This window comes from Salmo salar, chromosome ssa11, assembly GCF_905237065.1.
Source record: "Salmo salar chromosome ssa11, Ssal_v3.1, whole genome shotgun sequence".
Lineage (NCBI taxonomy): Eukaryota > Metazoa > Chordata > Actinopteri > Salmoniformes > Salmonidae > Salmo > Salmo salar.
The window spans coordinates 26,021,638-26,042,710 of record NC_059452.1 but is presented as its reverse complement, the minus strand read 5'-3'; the positions used below and the strand labels follow the sequence as shown (position 1 = coordinate 26,042,710).

General features: G+C 42.1%; 1 protein-coding gene across 3 annotated transcripts in view; it reads right to left on the bottom strand.

The window, feature by feature from the left end:
- The window catches only part of LOC106562367 (tubby protein-like), a 103,196-nt gene that overhangs the window by 57,550 nt on the left and 24,573 nt on the right, over window positions 1-21,073 (bottom strand). The gene's annotated exons all lie outside the window — the stretch shown is intronic.

Sequence of the window (21,073 nt, the reverse complement as noted above, 5' to 3'; positions counted from 1 at the left end):
CACACACACACACACACACACATCTTCGGGATGTGCGACTGTATGCTGAGGCATGGGGGAACATGCATGCATTTTCCCCAACAAGGTCAGAGTGGTGCAGATGAGACTGTTCTTTTGATACAGATACTGTGCACACAAATTATGGCATGATATACTGTCATCTGCTTTCTTTTTCACTGCATATTATTCACGATAGCACACAATGCTAGTCAAATAAATGTCACTGGAGTCATGTGACAGATTAACACGTCAGAGGCGGTGCAGGCAGTATTGAGGGCGCTTCAGCATTCTCTCTCAATTATTTACGGTATGCCTCAACGACAGGCATCACTGATCCGTAGGCTACTTGTTCATTGGTACGCTGGTGTATTAGGAAACACAGAACTTAATGGCAACACACCCAGGCTTCAGTAGAAATATAAAATGGAGGTAAATTACAGTCATGGTAAACAAATTCAGTGAAATAAGCCGATCCAGAGAAAGCCTGGGCCCTGGGGGAGTTTCAAGTTTTAATGTCACATGCACAAGTACAGTGAAATGCCTTTCTTGCAAGCTCTAACCGCAACAACGCAGTAATCAACAACAGTGTAATACTAAAAATTACAAGGTAGAACAAAAACACACAAGATACAAAAATAAGAAGAGCACGATAAAGTAGGTAAGCATACTATACTGTATACACGGTCAGTTCCAGAACCATATTTACAATGTGCAGGGATAAGTAAGTACAACATGTTTTGTCCCTCCTATACTGTATAGTGAGAGATCCACATACTCTGATCTTCTGAGTGCTTGGCTGCTCCATATGACAACTCTCGCTAGGCAACAGCGCTAATAAAAAGGTGCCTCTGACATATTGGCTCGTTGAAAATAAGCTAAATCTTCATCACCACTACCATCACCATCCTCACAGTTATCATCATTACCATCATCAAGCTCAGCCATAATAGTCTGTCTGCACCACTGGACTGTACTTCAACACTAAACATAGGCTAAGCAATCTGCAGCACAGTGATAAAACTCTGTGAACACATTTCTAAATGCATGACAGTAAAGTGGGACTGTCATAGTAAGCCTTGACATTACTAACATCAGTCCACCAGAGTGAGAGCTGTACTTTATTAGTGTGTGATGTCTGAGAACACAGACAGACGAGTTACTCTCCTCTCGTCTTCTCAGAGCAGGTGTAAGCACAGCAGGCTGGTAAATATTTGATGCCAGAGGGGGAGCCCTTTGAAGTTGGGTCTGATCTGGTCAGGTAGATGACAGACAGCAGGGTGCCCCTTTAGTTCCATCATCATCATCCTCACTGTGCCTCCTCTACCAGACTCCCTCCCTGATCGCCCTCCCTCCCTCCCTGATCGCCCTCCCTCCCTGCTAGCCATCACATTATCATCATCATCATAATTCTCACTGTGCCCCTGCAACCAGACTTCCTCCCTCCTTGTTTACACTCACCTACACTTTCACATGTCCAAGGACAGAAATGTAATATACTGCAGTAAATGTCCAACAAGCCCTGGAGAGAATCAATTCAATGAGAAAAGTTTCTGGCGCTGTCTCATATCATGGCTATATCATTAAAGGACTAACACTATAAACTACCCAGAGCAATTAGATTGTTCCAAAACAGACCTTTGTGAGAGGCTTGTCCAGAGGCATTGTAGAAACTGAAGGATGGCAGGATCAGTGATAATGGTCCTGTGCCCTGGACCCTCGCTGATGTGATTCCCTTTGAATATGCTGCTCTGGGTAAAATGTGCATGGTCTCTTCAAATATCTGGTCCAGCCAGTGTGATGCACAGCCGCAGAGCTTAGTTCTGGAGGAGAGGAGCCACACTGTTAATCATACATCAGTCTGATCAGGCATGCAGGACATGCCATGCACACTCTCTGATGAACCACTTTTACCATTGTCAATGTGTCTGTACACGCACGCGTGTGTTTGTTTTGTTGTGTAATTGGAAAACAGCATGTGACCAACCTGCTTATTGTTGTGGGGGTGCTTTGCTGCAGGAGGGACAGGTGCACTTCACAAAATATATGGCATCATGAGAAAGGAAAATGATGTGGATATATTGAAGCAACATATCAAGACATCAGTCAGGAAGTTAAAGCTTGGTCACAAATGGGTCTTCCAAATGGACAATGACCCCAAGCATACTTCCAAAGTTGTGGCAAAATGGCTTAAGGTCAACAAAGTCAAGGTATTAGAGTGGCCATCACAAAAGCCCTTACCTCAATAGAAAACTTGTGGGCAGAACTGAAAAAGAGTGTGCGAGCAAGGAGGCCTACAAACCTGACTCAGTTACATCAGCTCTATTAGGAGGAATGGGCCAAAATTCACCCAACTTATTGTGGGAAGCTTGTGGAAGGCTACCCGAAACGTTTGACCCAAGTTAAACAATTTAAAGGCAATGCTACCAAATACTAATTGATAAAGTGGTGATCTTAACTGACCTAAGAAAGCACATTTTTATTAGGATTAAATGTCAGGAATTGTGGAAAACTGAGTTTAAATGTATTTGGCTAAGGTGTATGTAAACTTCCGACTTCAACTGTATCAATTGATTTTTCAGTTCTGCCCAGCCAGTTCTGCCCAACCAGTTCTGCCCAACCAGCCAGGACAAGGCCCTTTAATGGGTCCAGCGATTACTTTAGAACTAAAACAGCCCTATATTCCGGTCCTATATCCCCCCCCCCAACACACACACTAATATAAATAGATTTAAACACAAACACAGCTAATGGCCACAGAAATGCCCTCAGGCTTGAGTACTTGTTCTTGAGTAATTGGTTAAGTAAGGTATAAGTATTGTGATCATCCTGATATCAGTCTCCACACCTCTTGCACAGTTTTCATATTTTGCTGCCATCTAAGAAGGGGTTAAATTGGATTCAAAGTGATAGAAAATTGTAAATGAACCAAAAATGTAATGACAAAATGAAAGGATGAAAGCATGTTTTACAAAATCCATTCCAAATCATCCATAATGTTTGCAACAAGGCCCTTAATTAACACTGCAAGACAACAAGGCACGTAATTAATACTGCAAGACAACAAGGCAAAGAAATTTACTTTGTCTTAAATTTAAAAATCCAATACGTCACAGATTGCAACCCTCTGTATTTTCAAGCATTTTGTCAACAGCATCATGTTATGGGTATGTATTTTTTGTCAACAGCATCATGTTATGGGTATGTATTTTTTGTCAACAGCATCATGTTATGGGTATGTATTTTTTGTCAACAGCATCATGTTATGGGTATGTTTGTTACTGGCAGGGGTTGGAAACAAAATTATTGTCCAATCATTTCGTTTTGAACAGAACCATTATTTGTTTCGTTCCGCTCCACTGTTTCGACCAGCAAAATAAAGTTTTGAACTGGTTCGAACCAAATAAAGTACAGATTTATGTTTTCTGTTCCTTTTTAAATCTCTGAAATCATAATTTTTAAAAAATACAACATTAAATGAATTCACCAATCAGTGCGGATAAAGCAGCTTGCTATGGAGTGGGTTAGGTATTTAATCTGTATAGTAAAGTCATTAAGAGCTAATTGTATTTTTCAGTAACAGCGTGGTTTAACCATAATGAAAGACAAACACACACAGTCTCAAAGTGTAGAGTGCGAGATGCAACATACATTTTGAGGGGGAGGAGAGAGGATGGAAGAAGCTTGCCTTGAAGCGCTGGGCATCTTGTTATGACATGTATTATCTGAATTTGGCCCACAGAATTATACCAACAGAGGAGCGGCTTCTTTGAAGGAACTTTGAACTTCCGAGTTGGTTTAACGTTGGACCAGAGCAAACGTTGGGTAACTAGCTAGATAGCGAAAAAGTGTGTGTGTGCAGAGCAGAGTATGTGAGTGGAGTTGAGCGGTCGGAAATCCCGCTCATTGCGCATGGAGTTCTGGTTCAGCTCCAGCACTCCACCTCCTTTCCAACCGCTCCACAAAAAAAACTAATTCACAGGAAGAAAAATTCGCTCCATTCATTAAAATCTCAATTTACCCAACACCCATCCATTGTTGTGACTACCTGAACCTACCATTTTGTTTTGTAGTATTGAAACCAAACCATATGATTTGAAGTTTTCTTTTTTTAAACATGTAAAAGGTGAATTTAAAGAAGCGCTCATTATTTCAAATAGGCTAAAGTCACATTAAACAGCATAGAAACACTAAATAGGTCAGGAGCCAGACAGAGACCCTAAGAAAATGAATTATTCAGGCTATATTATTTCAATTATAGCCTACAAAGTAATACATTGTGAAGCATTTGCGAGTGCGACACACAAGGCTGGTAGGAAGTCAGGGATGTTAAGCGCTCAGCATTTAAACAACATTTCGTTGTATTAAATCATTAGTCTATAAATTGTGCATATAAGCTGTGAGACTTACTGTAGTTAGAAATAAATACAAATTTAACGAAAAATGCCTTATTAAGCTCAGTCTACAGTGCCTTTGAATACATTTTTAGAAACGAGTTTGGACAGAGTCTGTGGCTTCAGGCTCATGTAATGGTGCCTGGAGAGCAGGCCAGCAGCGGAGAATATCCTCTCCGTGCTTGCTGAGCCACTGGGCATACTAAACACCGTTTGGCTACTCTTGTCAGGGATACAGAGTTTTTTTTCTCCTACAGGTAGGCCTAAAGAGTGAGGGCTTTGCATAGGCACTTTTTTGTGATTTTTGTGGGACTGGAAAGAAATGCCCGGAGCATAAAATAATGTTATTAACTGGTTCCCATGCTTTTAAAACAACAGTTCTGTTCCAGAACAGTGTAGATCACTTTCGTTTCCAGTTTGGGTTCTGTACCTCAAATAATTTTGTTTATTTTCCGGTTTTCGATTCTGTTCCCTGAACTGGTTTCAACCCTTGGTCACTGGCAGTTTGTCAGGATCAAAAAATATGAAAGTAGCAAAGCCGAGGTAAAAAGTTAGAGGAAAACCTGTTGTAGTCTTCTGAATACCTAACCGAATAGAGTTCTATATTTCAACCAAACCATTACACATATTTTTTATGCCAAAGACACACCAGAATGGCTTTCCAAGCAGTCTTAAGTGTTCCTGAGGGGTCCAGTTTCAGTCCTACTTGAAAATTTGAGAAGGTTTGAATATTGCTGTCCATCAATAATCTCCAACCAAATGTACTGAGCTTGAGCAATTTTGATAAAAACAATGCATATCTGTTTCCCTAAGAGTTGTGCAAAGTTGGCAGTATAAACCAAAAGTATTCACATTTGTAATCACTGCCAAACGTGCTTCAACCAAGTACTAATGCAATCAAGACATCATTGTTTCTATTTTTTATTAAATTAGAAAATGTTCTATTATCTCTATTTTAACATGTGGAGTAGTTTATGTAGATCAGTAGAAAAAAAATCGAATTGAATTTTTTAGATTACATTTTAAGGCAACAAAATGTGAAAACTGTGCAAGGGGTGTGTAGACTTTCACTAGGCACTGTAGCTAGATGTCATATGCCTCTAATTACCACCAAGTACAGCAGCCGGAGGAGGATTTAGCTGGATTCTGCATGCGCTTTCATTAGTGCATAAATTGTACATGCAAATATTATCCAGCAGAAACCTAAATCGGCAGTGATGGAGTGGTGGCAGAGACCCAAGAGGCAGTTTCAGAGTGTGCCTGTGAGGGATTTGTACAAACAGAGGCTTCCTTATTTCAGGCTGAGTACTACATCTCTCAGCTTTACAACTGTGTGTGTGTGTGTGTGTGTGTGTGTGTGTGTGTGCTCGCACATGTGTGTGTTCAACAGGAAGTGAATGGGGGCATTGGCTGCTTCCCAGTATTGATTGGGTCTGATGTGACTGTGTTCAGTTCGAGGAGCAGCACCCTGACTGACATTCAAATCTCATTCACACTTTTATGGTGCACTCCTCAAAAAGGGGGGAGAATGGGGGGGCACATGCATAAAAAGTCCTCAAAGCTTCTACTGTGTGACAAACGTCTGTGTGCTTTTTACTGAAAATGACTCTTATGTCTTGACTTATACATCTGCAGTCTATTTGCACCCAGCCCTGTCCTCCACTTCTCATCAGATAGATTCTATCTGCCAAAAGGAACACGAGGTCAAGGAAACTGTGGTAATGTCTGTCCAACAACACAAGGTGTTTGTCATCACAGCCAAGAGTAGGATTTAGTTTGGGTTTTTGTGGGGCTTCATAGATCAAGACATGTGACAGACTAGGGTCATTCAGCAACATAAGGCGTCGCACCAAATCAAATCAAATTTTATTGGTCACATACACGTGTTTAGCAGATGTTTTTGCGGGTGTAGCAAAATGCTTGTGTTTCTAGCTCTTACAGTGCAGTAATAGCTAACAAATAATATCTAACAATTTCACAACATAAAGTCATGGCCAAAAGTTTTGAGAATGACAAATATTAATTTCCACAAAGTCTGCTGCTTCAGTGTCTTTAGATATTTTTTGTCAGATGTTACTATTGTCATGACGTTGGCCTCTTTTGGTACAGGGAGGACAGTTGACTCCCCCCCAATCCACCCTGTGTGTAAAGGGTTGTAAAAACTCTAAAATTCCAGGAGAGTCTCTGGCCACATGGCCCATAGAGAGACACAGGAAATTCTTCCAACTCATAGAATTGGAGAGCCAAGCGACATTTTGTGTGTGCTGGAGAAGGTATGGAAGATTGGTGAAGAATCCAGCTACGAACTGATCCGCTTGGTACAATTTTGTGATACTCAGAAGAGACAATATAGCCATATTACCATAAAACTGTTTATATAATAGCATCAGCTTAAGACTTGCATCATATGGGTGTATGGAATGTATTAATAAGGATAAAGCTTTTGTAAGACATTGAGATGCTATTGTACTGATGTAATGTGATAGAATTGTATTTCTGTAACCAAATCTAACTCAGTCATAGGCACGCCCCCAGGGACCCATACAGGACCAGGCGTCATTTGACAAGCCTGTTCTATGGGCACTATAAAACACCCCCTGATTTACATTTCTTCAGACCAGGCCTACACTCTATGGCCAGAGGTTTGACCATCCAAGTACTCTACTGAAAGTGAACTATACCACGTGGTTAACTTTTAGACTATCGAGACTGACAGAATAAGAACAAGTCTTTGATATTAATTATTAGTCTGCAACTAAGTAAATTATATCATTGAACGCGAAGACCAACGAAACAACCATTCGATGACGACATTAATGAATGTCGCTCTGAAAGATCCATTCTAACCGAGAGAGAGAGAGAGAGAGAGAGAACGCGGACAAAACTCCCCAACAGAACAGAACTCTCGAACAAGGATCACGACGACACATGAGCGTAAATATATATTGATTGCAATTGTTCCCGAATGAGTGAGCCTTCAATTGTCAATTGTTAATATTAATGAACTCTGTAACTTCTCAGTTGACCGTTTATGACCCATTGTTCAACAGGCCGACCTGCCTGTTTAGCCCACAAGGGCACATTCCTCTACCAATCCTTTGTGACGATAATTACTGTTTGTATGTTTTTCTGTTAATTACTTAGTGTAGTAAATACATGATTTTAAGACAATTGATGTATGGATGATTTTAGTAAAGACTGGGTTCGTGCAGATACAACAATTTACGACGTTTGGAATGAGACTGGACTAGAGGTAAAATACACCATTTAAACCAGAAGATAATCGGCCTATACTATAATAGAATATAATATTATAGTACAGGAAAGTTATATTAGGAAAATTATAGCTTTGTAATCTGAATATTCTCCTTGGTGCCCCGATCTCCTAGTTAATTACAATTAAACGATTAATCAGTTTAATCGTGTGATGATAATTACAGGGAGCTAATTGATAAACATATCTTCAGTGTAATGGTACCCCAAAGACACGACACTATGGAATACTGAAGTATAATTACAAGCATTTCATAAGTGTCAAAGGCTTTTTTTGACAATTACATGAAATTGATGCAGAGAGTCAAAATTTGCATTTTGACCCTTCTTTTTCAAGACCTTTGCAATCCGCCCTGGCATGCTGTCAATTAGCTTCTGGGCCACATCCTGACTGATGGCAGCCCATTCTTGCACAATCAATGCTTGGAGTTTGTCAGAATTTGTGGATTTTTGTTTGTCCACCCGCCTCTTGAGGATTGACCACAAATTCTCAATGGGATTAAGGTCTGGGGAGTTCCCTGGCCATGGACCCAAAATATCGATGTTTTGTTCCCCGAGCCACATCATGCTGGAAAAGGCATTGTTCGTCACCAAACTGTTCCTGGATGATTGGGAGAAGTTGCTCTCAGAGAATGTGTTGGTACCATTCTTTATTCATGGATGTGTTCTTTTGCAAAATTGTGAGTGAGCCCACTCCCTTGGCTGAGAAGCAACCCCACACATGAATGGTCTCAGGATGCTTTACTGTTGGCACGACACAGGACTGATGGTAGCGCTCACCTTGTCTTCTCTGGACAAGCTTTTTTCCGGATGCCCCAAACAATCGGAAAGGGGATTCAGAGAAAATGACTTTACCCCAGTCCTCAGCAGTCTGTACCTTTTGCAGAATATCAGTCTGTCCCTGATGTTTTTCCTGGAGAGAAGTGGCTTCTTTGCTGCCCTTCTTGACACCAAGCCATCCTCCAAAAGTCTTCACCTCACTGTGTGTGCAGATGCACTCACACCTGCCTGTTGCCATTCCCGAGCAAGCTCTGTACTGGTGGTGCCCCGATCCCACAGCTGAATCAAATTTAGGAGACAGTCCTGACGCTTGCTGGACTTTCTTGGGCGCCCTGAAGCTTTCTTCACAACAATTGAACCGTTCTCCTTGAAGTTCTTGATGATCCGATAAATGGTTGTTTTAGGTGCAATCTTACTGGCAGCAATATCCTTGCCTGTGAAGCCCTTTTTGTGCAAAGCAATGATGACGGCACGTGTTTCCTTGCAGGTAACGATGTTTGACAGAGGAAGAACAATGATTCCAAGCACCACCCTCCTTTTGAAGCTTCCAGTCTTTTATTCGAACTCAATCAGCATGACAGAGTGATCTCCAGCCTTGTCCTCGTCAACTCACACATTTTGTTAACCTGTCTGGGCTAGGGGGCAGTATTTTCACGGCCGGATAAAAAAATGTACCCGATTTAATCTGGTTACTACTCCTGCCCAGAAACTAGAATATGCATATAATTTATTGATTTGGATAGAAAACACTCTAAAGTTTCTAAAACTGTTTGAATGGTGTCTGTGAGTATAACAGAACTCATATGGCAGGCCAAAACCTGAGAAGATTCTATGCAGGAAGTGCCCTGTCTGACAATTTGTTGTCCTTCTGTTGCATCTCTATCGAAAATACAGCATCTGTGCTGTTACGTGACACTTTCTAAGGCTTCCATTGGCTCTCTAAAGCTGCCAGAAAGTGGAATGGGGTGTCTGCTGTCTCTGGGCAAAGTACAGCAGCAGAGTTTGTAAGTGGCCTGCCTGGAGACAGTGAGACTGAGATGCGCGTTCACGAGACTTCTCCATTTTTTTCTTTCAGTCTTTGAATGAATACAACGTTGTCCGGTTGGAATATTATCGTTTACGAGAAAAATAGCATAAAAATTGATTTTAAACAGCGTTTGACATGCTTCTAAGTACGGTAATGGAATATTTTGAAATTTCTGTCACGAAATGTGCTCGCGCGTTACCCTTCGGATAGTGACCTGAACGCACGAACAAAACGGAGGTATTTGGATATAACTATGGATGATTTGGAACCAAAACAACATTTGTTGTTGAAGTAGAAGTCCTGGGAGTGCATTCTGACGAAGAACAGCAAAGATAATCCAATTTTTCTAATAGTAATTCTGAGGTTAGGTTGCCCCAAACTTGGGTGTCAAATTAGCTAGCCTGTGATGGCCGAGCTATCTACTCAGAATATTGCAAAATGTGCTTTCGCCGAAAAGCTATTTTAAAATCTGACATAGCGTTTGCATAAAGGAGTTCTGTATCTATAATTCTTAAAATAATTTATGTATTTTGTCAACGTTTATCATAAGTAATGTAGTAAATTCACTGGAAGTTTGCAGTGGGAATGCTAGTTCTGAACATCACATGCTAATGTAAAAAGCTGTTTTTTGATATAAATATAAATTTGATTGAACAAAACATGCATGTATTGTATGACATAATGTCCTAGGAGTGTCATCCGATGAAGATCATCAAAGGTTAGTGCTGCATTTAGCTGTGGTTTGGGTTTTTGTGACATATATGCTTGCTTTGAAAATGGCTGTGTGATTATTTTTGGCTGGGTACTCTCCTGACATAATCTAATGTTTTGCTTTCGCTGTAAAGCCTTTTTGAAAATCGGACAACGTGGTTGAATTAACGAGAGTCTTATCTTTCAAATGGTGTAAAATAGTCATATGTTGGAAAAATTGAAGTTATAGCATTTTTGAGGTATTTGTATTTCGCGCCACGCGATTCCACTGGCTGTTGAATAGAGTGGGACGCTAACGTCCCACCTAGCCCAGAGAGGTTAACGAGAGAATCACTGACATGATGTCAGCTGGTCCTTTTGTGGAGGTGGAAATATTTAGGGGGGATTCAGTTCATTTGCATGCCAAATAGGGACTTTGCAATTAATTGCAATTCATCTGATCACTCTTCATAACATTCTGGAGTATATGCAAATTGCTATGATACAAACTGAGGCAGCAGACTTTGTGAAAATGTATATTTGTGTCATTCTCAAAACTTTTTGCCACGGCTGTACACCCAATACACACAAATCTAAGTAAAGGAATGGCATTAAGAACATATAAATATATGGACGAGCAATATCAGAGCGGCATAGACTAAGATACAGTAGAAAAGTATAGAATACAGTATATACATATGAAAGACATGTAAACATTATTAAAGTGACTAATGTTCCGTTTATTAAAGTGGCCAGTGATTTCAAGTCTATGTATATAGGTAGCAGCCTCTATGTGCTAGTGATGGCTGTTTAACAGTCTGATGGCCTTGAGATAGAAGCTGTTTTTCAGTCTCTCTGTCCCAGCTTTGATGCACCTCGCCTTCTGGATGATAGCGAGGTCAACAGGCAGTGGCTTGGATGGTTGATGTCCTTGATGATCTTTTTGGGCTTCCTGTGACATCGGGTGCTGTAGGTGTCCTGGAGGGCAGGTAGTTTGCCCCCGGTGATGTGTTGGGCAGACCGCACCACCCTCTGGAGAGCCCTGCAGTTGCGGGCGGTGCAGTTGCCATACCAAGAGGTGATACAGCCCGAAAGGATGCTTTCAATTGTGCATCTGTAAAAGTTTGTGAGGGTTTTATGTGCAAGCCAAATTTCTTCGGCTTCCTTAGGTTGAAGAGACATTGTTGCGCCTTCTTCACCACACTGTCTGTGTGGGTGGACCATTTCAGTTTGTCAGTGATGTGTACGCCGAGGAACTTTAAGCTTTCCACCTTCTCCACTGCGGTCCCGTCAATGTGGATAGTGGGGTGCTCTCTCTGCTGTTTTCTGAAGTTCACGATCATCTCCTTTGTTTTGTTGACGTTGAGTGAGAGGTTATTTTCCTGGCACCACACTCCCAGAGCCCTCACCTCCTCCCTGTAGGCGGTCTCGTCATTGTTGGTAATCAAGCCTACTACTGTTGTGTCGTCTGCAAACTTGATGATTGAGTTGGAGACGTGCTTGGCCACTCAGTCATGGATGAACAGGGAGTACAGGAGAGGCCTGAGCACACACCCTTGTAGGGCCCCAGTGTTTCCTACCTTCACCACCTGGGGGTGGCCCATCAGGAAGCTCAAGACCCAGTAGCACAGGGCGGGGGTCAGACCCAGGGACTCAAGCCAAATGATGAGCTTGGAGGGTACTATGGTGTTGAATGCTGAGCTATGGTCAATGAACAGCATTCTTACATAGGTATTCCTCTTATCCAGATGGGATAGGGCAGTGTGCAGTGTGATGCGATTGCATCGTCTGTGGATCTATTGGGGCGGTAAGCAAATTGGAGTGGGTCTAGGATGACAGGTAAGGTAGAGGTGATATGATCCTTGACTAGTCTTTCAAAGCACTTCATGATGACAGAAGTGAGTGCTACGGGGCGATAGTCATTTAGTTCAGTTACCTTTGCTTTCTTGGGTACAGGAACAATGGTGGCCATTTTGAAGCATGTGGGGACAGCAGACTGGGATAGGGAGAGATTGAATATGTCCATAAACACACCAGCTAGCTGGTCTGCGCATCCTCTGAGGACACGGATAGGGATGCCGTCTGGGCTGGCAACCTTGTGAGGGTTAACACACTTGAATGTCTTACTCATGTCGGAGGAGAGCCCACAGTCCTTGTTAGCGGGCCACGTCAGTGGCACTGTGTTATCCTCAAAGCTTATCCAGAAGTAAGACGTCAGTGTCCACAACGTGGCTGGTTTTTCCTTTTGTAGTCCGTGATTGTCTGTAGACCTTGCAACATACATCTCATGTCTGAGCCGTTGAATTGCAACTTCACTTCGTCTCTATACTGACGTTTTGCCCATTTGATTGACATGCGGAGGGAATAACTACACTGTTTGTATTCTGCCATGTTCCCAGTCACCTTGCCATGATTAAATGCAGTGATTCGCGCTTTCAGTTTTGCGCAAATGCTGCCATCTATCCACGGTTTCTGGTTAAGGTAGGTTTTAATAGTCACAGTGGGTACAACATCTCCCATACACTTCCTGATAAACTCAGTCACCGTGTCAGTATATACGTTGATGTTATTCTCTGAAGCTACCCGGAACATATCTCAGGCCGCATGATCAAAACCATCTTGAAGCGTGGATTCCAATTGGTCAGACCAGCTTTGGATAGTCCTTAGCACGGGTACTTTCTGTTTGAGTTTCTGCCAATAGGGAGGGAGGAGCAAAATGGAGTCGTGGTCAGATTTGCTGAAAGGAGGGGGGCCTTGTAAGCAACCTGTTAAGTTGGAGTAACAGTGGTCGAGTGTTTTAGCAGCTTGAGTACTACAGTCAATATGTTGATAGAACTTTGGCAGCCTTTTCCTCAAATTTGCTTTGTTAAAATCCCCAGCCACAATAAATGCAGCCTCAGGATATGTGGTTTCCAGTTTGCATAAAGTCCAGTGAATTTTAATTGGTCCAATTGGTTTAAGTGGTCTAATTTGATTGAGAGGTATTCTAGGTTGGGTGAACAAAAGACCTTGAGTTCCTGTATGTTATCACAAATAGACCATGAGTTGTTAATCAGGAAACATACACCCCTGCCCTCCATCTTCCCGGAGAGATATTTATTCCCGTCTGTGCGATGAACTGAGAACCCAATTGGCTGGACTAACTCAGACAGTATATCCCGAGAGAGCCATGTTTCCGTGAAACAGAGTATGTTACAATCCCTGATGTCTTGCTGGAAAGAAGCCCTCGCCCTGAGCTCGTCAACTTTATTATCCAGAGACTGAACATGTGCGAATAATATACTCGGAAGCGATGCGTGGTGTGCGTAACTCCTAAGTCGGACAGAGAAGACTGCTCCGAGTACCTCCCCTTCGCCAGGTGTTGTTTTGGGTCGGCTTCTGGAATCAATTCAATCGCCCTGGGGTTGCGAACAAAGAATCCGCTTTGGGAAAGTCGTATTCCTGGTCGTAATGCTGGTGAGTTACCGCCGCTCTGATATCCAATAGTTCTTCCCGGCTGTATGTAATAACACAAAAAATGTTCTGGACTAATAATGTAATACATAAAAAAACAAATACTGAAAGTTTCCTAAGAGCGAGAAGCGAGGCAGCCCTCTCTGTCGATGCCACTTCATATGTGATGTACTGTGGTCTAAATGAGCACACTAGGAAAAGCTAAATTTGTTGTCTATTTTTTAATGGAGGGGTCATGTAGGAGCTAAGCAATCATTTCAACAATATAGGACCAGCTTGGTCAGTCAATCCCCCCCATGGTGATGGATGGCTATTGCTTTTTATAGGACTTATTTTTACTCTACAACACAGAATTAAATGTAATCCCTTTTTAGATTTAATTTTAAGGCAGAAAAAATGTGAAAACTGTGCAAGGGGTGTGTAGACTTTCACTAGGCACTGTAGCTTCTAATTACTTCCAAGTACAGCAGCCGGAGGAGGATTCAGCTGGAATCTGCATGCACTTTCATTAGAGCATGAATTGTACATGCAAATATTATCCAGCAGAAACCTAATCAGCAGTAATGGGGTGGTGGCAGAGACCCAAGAGGCAGTTTCAGAGTGTGCATGGGAGGGATTTGTACAAACAGAGGCTTCCTTATTTCAAGCTGAGTACTACATCTCTCAGCTTTACAACTGTGTGTGTGTGTGTCACTTTCAACAGGAAAACAATGGGAGTGTTGGCTGCTACCCAGTGTTAATTGTCTGATGTGACTGGGGGGAGGGGGGCACAGAGCAGGCACATGCATGAAAAGTCCACAAAGCTTCTACTGTGTGACAAATGTCTGTGTTTTTTACTGAAAATGACTGTTACGTCTTGACTTATACAGTCTATTTGCCCTGTCCTCCACTTCTAATCAGAGAGCATTTTTCTACCATAAGGAACACGAGGTCAAGGAGACTGTGGTATTGTCTGTCCAACAACACAAGGTGCTGGTCATCACAGCCAAAAGTAATATTTAGATTGGGTTTGTCTGAAGCTTCAGACAGAGATCAAGAAATGTGACAAACCAGCGAAAGCAAAAGCCTTCTGCATCTAATTCTAGTCCTATATTATTCAAGGATGTCATTAGAATGATGAATATAAGGACAACAAAACTTTATTAATTTAACTGTTGAAAGAGAGGAAGGAATGAAGCAATAGAGAAAGAGGTAGGCTAATAACATTAGGGGAAATATTATGAAAGGTATACACGCGTCCCACTATTAATTATACAAATAGGCTGTATTATATTTCAAAATTAAATCACATTCGCTAGCCTCTACGTGTAAATTTGCACCAGAATCGCATGTTCTCTCCCTGCGTTATCATGGTTTGAACGATGTGCATAATTCCAGTCCATATAATTAAGTATAATACAATACAGTAACAGTGCACACAAGATTAGCCTACTGGAGCTAGTTTGATCTATTTACCCAAGAGAGCATATAACTAGTTAAATCTATGGGCTTTTCTGTTTTTCTGTCGTGCGTAATGTGCAGTAGCCTATATCATATACAGTGCATTCAGACCACTTACCTTTTTCCACATTTTGTTACATTACAGCCTTATTCTAAAGTGGATTAAATAAACTTTTTCCCCTCATCAATCTACACACAATACACCATAATGACAAAGTGAAAAAAGTTTTTCTTAAATGTTTGCAAATGTATTAAAAAGAAAAAACAGAAATACCAGACCCTTTCCTATGAGACTCGAAATTGAGCTCATTGGTGTGCTTTAGTAGTAGTTTGCCTGATTCACACAGTCTCCTCTGAACAGTTGATGTTGAGATTCGTCTGTTACTATGAGACCCAAAATTCAGCTCAGGTGCATCCTGTTTCCATTGATCATCCTTGAGATGTTGCTACAACTTAATTGGAGTCCACCTGTGGTAAATTCAATTGATTGGACATGATTTGGAAAGCCACACACCGGTCTATATAAGGTCCCACAGTTGACAGTGCATGTCAGAGCAAAAACCAAGCCATGAGGTTGAAGGAATTGCCCGTAGAGTGCCGAGACAGGATTGTGTCGAGGCACAGACCTGGGGAAGGGTACCAAAAATGTCTGCAGCATTGAAGGCAGGGGCGAAAATCTGATATCAACTTTGGAGGGGACAATTACATTACATTTTCTCAAGAGCAATTCCTGAGGGGGACACCAAAAGTAGTGCTGTAACACATAGCCTACGTTTAATATGGTAAATGTATATTGAGGAACCAAAGAAATAAGGTGTTTGCCGTACTCCTAACTACCGGTACCCAAAACTACACAACTACTCACAACAGCAATACCATTGCCTTTAACAAATCTTAGTTCAGTCACCAGTTTAAGTTGAGAGTGGGGGTATCCATGGCATTTTCCAATTATGTTCCTATTTTACAAGTAAAAAACATTGAGAACCTTTCATAATGTTGCCAAACAAAGACTCAACAAACTTACCTGAGACTCCCTGTCTCTGCCAGTCTGTCCCTGCATATCTGTCCCCAACTCTGCTGTCTGTGTGCCATCTGTTGCCTGCTCTGCCTAATGACATCATTGTGAAACATTTCCATTAGAATTTCATTTCTTTCTTATGAACATTTTATCAACTAGTCTTTGAGATATTAGGCTACTAGGGTTCTTACTTTGCGTTTTGGTGTACTGAAAAATACTCTGATGTCCGTCTTTTTTCTGCCATTTTTCTACCTGGTTGGCTACACACACACAGTATGTAGGTTATTTACAGTAGGAGATGGGCTTCTATCATCTTATCTTCTATCATTCTATATGGGCTTCGATCTAAAAGGTAGCTAGCAAATGTGAAACGGATTGCAGTGACAAGAGTTGACAGCTGTATGAGTTCACCATTTACACAACATATGCTGCAACCTTTTGTAATTTTTATCGTTTGTTTCATATTGGCTGGCTTCTAACAATAGCTGAATTTGCAAAGCTAGCGAGCACCAATTCAGTGGTGTTTGCTATAATCTTTGCTACCGGGTTAAATAAAGGTGAAATAAAATATATAAATAAAAGTTCCCTTGCGACAATTTAGCTTTTGCAACGAGACCATTAAATATATTTAAAACAATGGTAGAAGAGAGTGTAGTTCTGTTCAGTTTATCGCTAACCTTATCACAGGGACTTTGAAGCACTAACTTACATGCATGCTGATCTTGGAATAAATTGACGATAGCAAAGATTCCATCTTTGACGACGCCACATAAATGGAATAGGTACTAGCTAGCTTAATAGTTAATATTTGCGCGCTAGCTCTGCATATTCAGCTAGTGTGTGTGCGCGATTGACTGGATTAATCTCACGTCAGTTACGTCCATTGAGTGCCTTTCAGACAGTAGATACGACCTCTACGTTCCCTAGTAAGCTAAGGAACTGGCAGTGGATCAAACCATTGTGAGGCAAAGGGTGGGGGGGGTCGCAATCATTTGAAACTTAAAAACGCGCTATTAAGTGTCTATAATCAGCACAATTGCTTTCATTGCGTATTATTAATATTATTTAAATTACATAGTTATGTTTCAGTGATATATTGGGGGGGACAAATCATATTTTTCCCAGGATGGGGGGGGTCGTGTCCCCCCGTCCCCTCCGTGATTTCCGCCCCTGATTGAAGGTCCCCAAGAACACAGTGGTCTCCATCATTCTTAAACGGAAGAAGATTGGAAGCACCAAGACTCTTCCTAGAGCTGGCCTCCCGGCCAAACTGAACAACTGGGGGAGAAGGGCCTTGGTCAGGGAGGTGAACAAGCTCTGACAAAGCTCCAGAGTTCCTCTGTGATGATCGGAGAACCCTCCAGAAGGACAACCATCTCTGCAGCACTCCACCAATCAGGTTTTTATGGTAGAGTGGCCGGACAGAAGCTACTCCTCAGTAAAAGGCACATGGCAGCCCGCTTGGAGTTTGCCAAAAGGCACACAAAAAATAAGATTCTATGGCCTGATGAAACAAAGATTGAACTCTTTGGCCTGAATGTCAAGCGTCACATCTGGAGGAAACCTGGCACCATCCCTATGGTGAAGCATGGTGATGGCAAGCATTATGCTGTGGGAATGTTTTTCAGCGGCAGGGATTGGGAAACTAGTCAGGCTTGAGGGATAGTTTAACGGAGCAAAGTACAGAGAGATCCTTGATAAAGTCCTGAGCGATCTGCAGCAGGTTGTCAGACTGGGGCGAAGGTTCACCTTCCAACAGGAGAACGACCCTAAGCACACAGCCAAGACAGGAGTGGCTTCGAATGTCCTTGAGTGTCCCAGCCAGAGTCCGGACTTGAACCCGATCTAACTTCTCTGGAGAGACCTGGAAATAGCTGTACAGTGACGCTCCCCATCCAACCTGACAGAGCTTGAGAGGATCTGCTGAGAAGAATGGGAGAAACTTCCCAAATACAGGTGTGCCAAGCTTGTAGCGTTATACCCAAGAAGACTCAAAGCTGTAATCGCTGCCAAAGGTGCATCAACAAAGTACTGAGTAAAGGGTCTGAATACTAATGTAAATGTGATATTTTTTAAATTTATTTGTAATACATTTGCAAAGATTTCTAAAAACCTGTTTTTACTTAGTCATTATGGTATATTGTGTGAAGATTGATGAGGGAAAACTATTTACTCCATTTTAGAACAAGGCTGTAACGTAACAAAATGTGGAAAAAGTCAAGGAGTCTGAATTCTTTCCAAATGCACTGTATGTATTGGATAACGGCACAATCATTTGGGCTTTTTTGGGCTTGGGCTCATTAAAAGTTCTTTAATGTATGGCTCATAAAATGTATGGCCCATCAGGCTCAGGTAGCATCAGGCTGTGAGTAGGACCTTTAAACAAGTAAACATTCACAAGGCCGCAGGGCCAGACGGATTACCAGGAAGCATACACAGAGCATGCACTGACCAGCTGCCAAGTGTCTTCACTGACATTTTCAACCTCTCCCTGACACAGTCTGTAATACCTACATGTTTCAAGCAGACTAGCATTGTCCCTTTGCCCAAGAACGCTAAGGTAACCTGTCTAAATGCCTATCGCCCTGTAGCAATCATATCTGTAACCATAAAATGCTTTGAAAGGCTGGTCATGGCTCACATCAATGCCATCATCCCAGAATTCTGGACCCACTCCAATTTGTATACCACCCCAACTAGGGCTGTGACGGTCATGACATTTTGTCAGCCGGTTATTGTCATGCAAAAGACTGCAGGTGTCACGGTAATTTACCGTTAACATAAACATGTTTAGCATCTCCAGGCCTCCACTTATACAAGCCGCTGATGCGCGCCTTTGGAACATCTACATTTAAAAAAGTTGAATAAATCAATTGAATATACACCATCACAATAAATCCATTATTTATTTTAGGCAGGGCTGAAGAATCTTTATGATATGAAGAAATGTTTATTTCAGAACAGAATGAGACTAGATACGTTTATAAGTCCCGTGCCATTGTATGATTGCATAGTAAGAAGAAGTATAATTGAACTTAGCTGAATGAAATAGAAAGGATATTTTGCTGCATTCTGGAGTGAGTGCGCATATGAAGTGGCTAGGTTGAGCGTAAAATCATATGAAACATGTCCTATATGCTAGATTTAGAGTTATTTGTCAACTTCAGTTGTGAATGATACAAACCTTAGAATGCCTTAGAAATCAAAAGATATATGGGCTGCATGATGCGACTACAGGGTATTGATGATTTAAGAAAAAAAGCTTGCACTCTGTTCCTTGCCTCAGGCTGCACACGCTGTTCCCTCGTCAAGAAGAGATGCCGATACAGGGGAGGCAGGTCCGGGTGCCTTGTGAGAATTCGTAGGAGAGTGGGTAACCCTCCTCTACCATCCGTCCTATTGGCCAACGTGCATCAGTGGAGAATAAACTGGATGAGCTCCGTTCAAGACTATCCTACCAACGGGACATTAAAAACTGTAATATCTTATGTTTAACCGAGTCCTGGCTGAATGACGACATGGATAATACACAGATGGCTGTGTTTTCCGTGCATCGTCAAGACAGAACAGCTGCCTCCGGTAAGACAAGGGGTGGCAGTTGGTGCTCAAAATGTAATATGAAGGAAGTCTCAAGGTTTTGCTCGCCTGAGGTATCTCATGATAAGCTGTAGACCACACTATTTACCAAGAGAGTTTTCATCTATATTTTTCATAGCTGTCTATTTACCACCACATACAAATGCTGGCACTAAGATCACACTCAACGAGCTGTATAAGGCAATAAGCAAACAAGAAAATGCTCATCCAGAGGCAGCAATCCTAGTGGCTGGGAACTTTAATGCAGGGAAACTTAAATCCGCTTTACCTCATTTCTATGTGCAACCAGAGAGCGGGAGAAAAAAAATAAATATATATATATATTTAATATATATATATATATTTTTTTTAAATAAATAAAAATAAAATTTTTACCACCTTTACTCCATACATCGAGACGTACAAAGCTCCCCATCGCGCACCAGTTGGCAAATCTGACCATATTTCTATCCTCCTGATTCCTGCTTCCAAGCAAAAACCCAAAACTGTAGCCATGAAGTGCTTTGAAAGGCTGGTCATGGCTCACAACACCATCTTCCCAGAAACCCTAGACCCACTCCAATTTGCATACCGCCCCAACAGATCCACAGATGATGCACTCTCTATTGCACGCCACACTGCCCTTTCTCACCTGGACAAAAGGAACACCTATGTGAGAATGCTATTCATTGACTACAGCTCAACACCATAGTGCCCTCAAAGCTCATCACTAAGCTAAGGACCCTGGGACTAAACGCCTCACTCTGCAACTGGATCCTGGACTTCCTGACAGGCCTCCCACAGGTTGTAAGGGTAGGCAACACATCTTCCACAGTGATCCTCAACAAGGGGGCCCCTCAGGGGTGCGTGCTTAGTCCCCTCCTGTACTCCCTGTTCACCCATGACTGCGTGGCCAAGCACGACTCCAACACCATCATTAAGTTTGCAGACGACAACGGTTGTAGGCCTGATCACCGACAACGATGAGACAGCCTATAGGGAGGAGGTCAGAGACCTGTCAGTGTGGTACCAGGACAACAACCTTTCCCTCAACATGTTCAAGACAAAGGAGATGATCATGGACTACAGGAAAAAGAAGGCTGAGCACACCCCCATTCTCATTGATGGGGCTGTAGTGGAGCAGGTTGAGACTTTCAATTTCCTTGGTGTCCACATCACTAACAAACTATCATGGTCCAAACACCAAGACAGTCGTGAAGAAGGCAAGACGCCTATTCCCACTCAGGAGACTGAAAAGACTTGGCATGGGTCCTCAGATCCTCAAAAAGTTATACAGCTGCACCATCGAGAGCATCCTGACTGGTTGCATCACCGCCTGGTATGGCAACTGCACGGCCTCCGACCGTAAGGCACTACAGAGGGTAGTACGCATGGCGAAGTACATCACTGGGGCCAAGCTTCCTG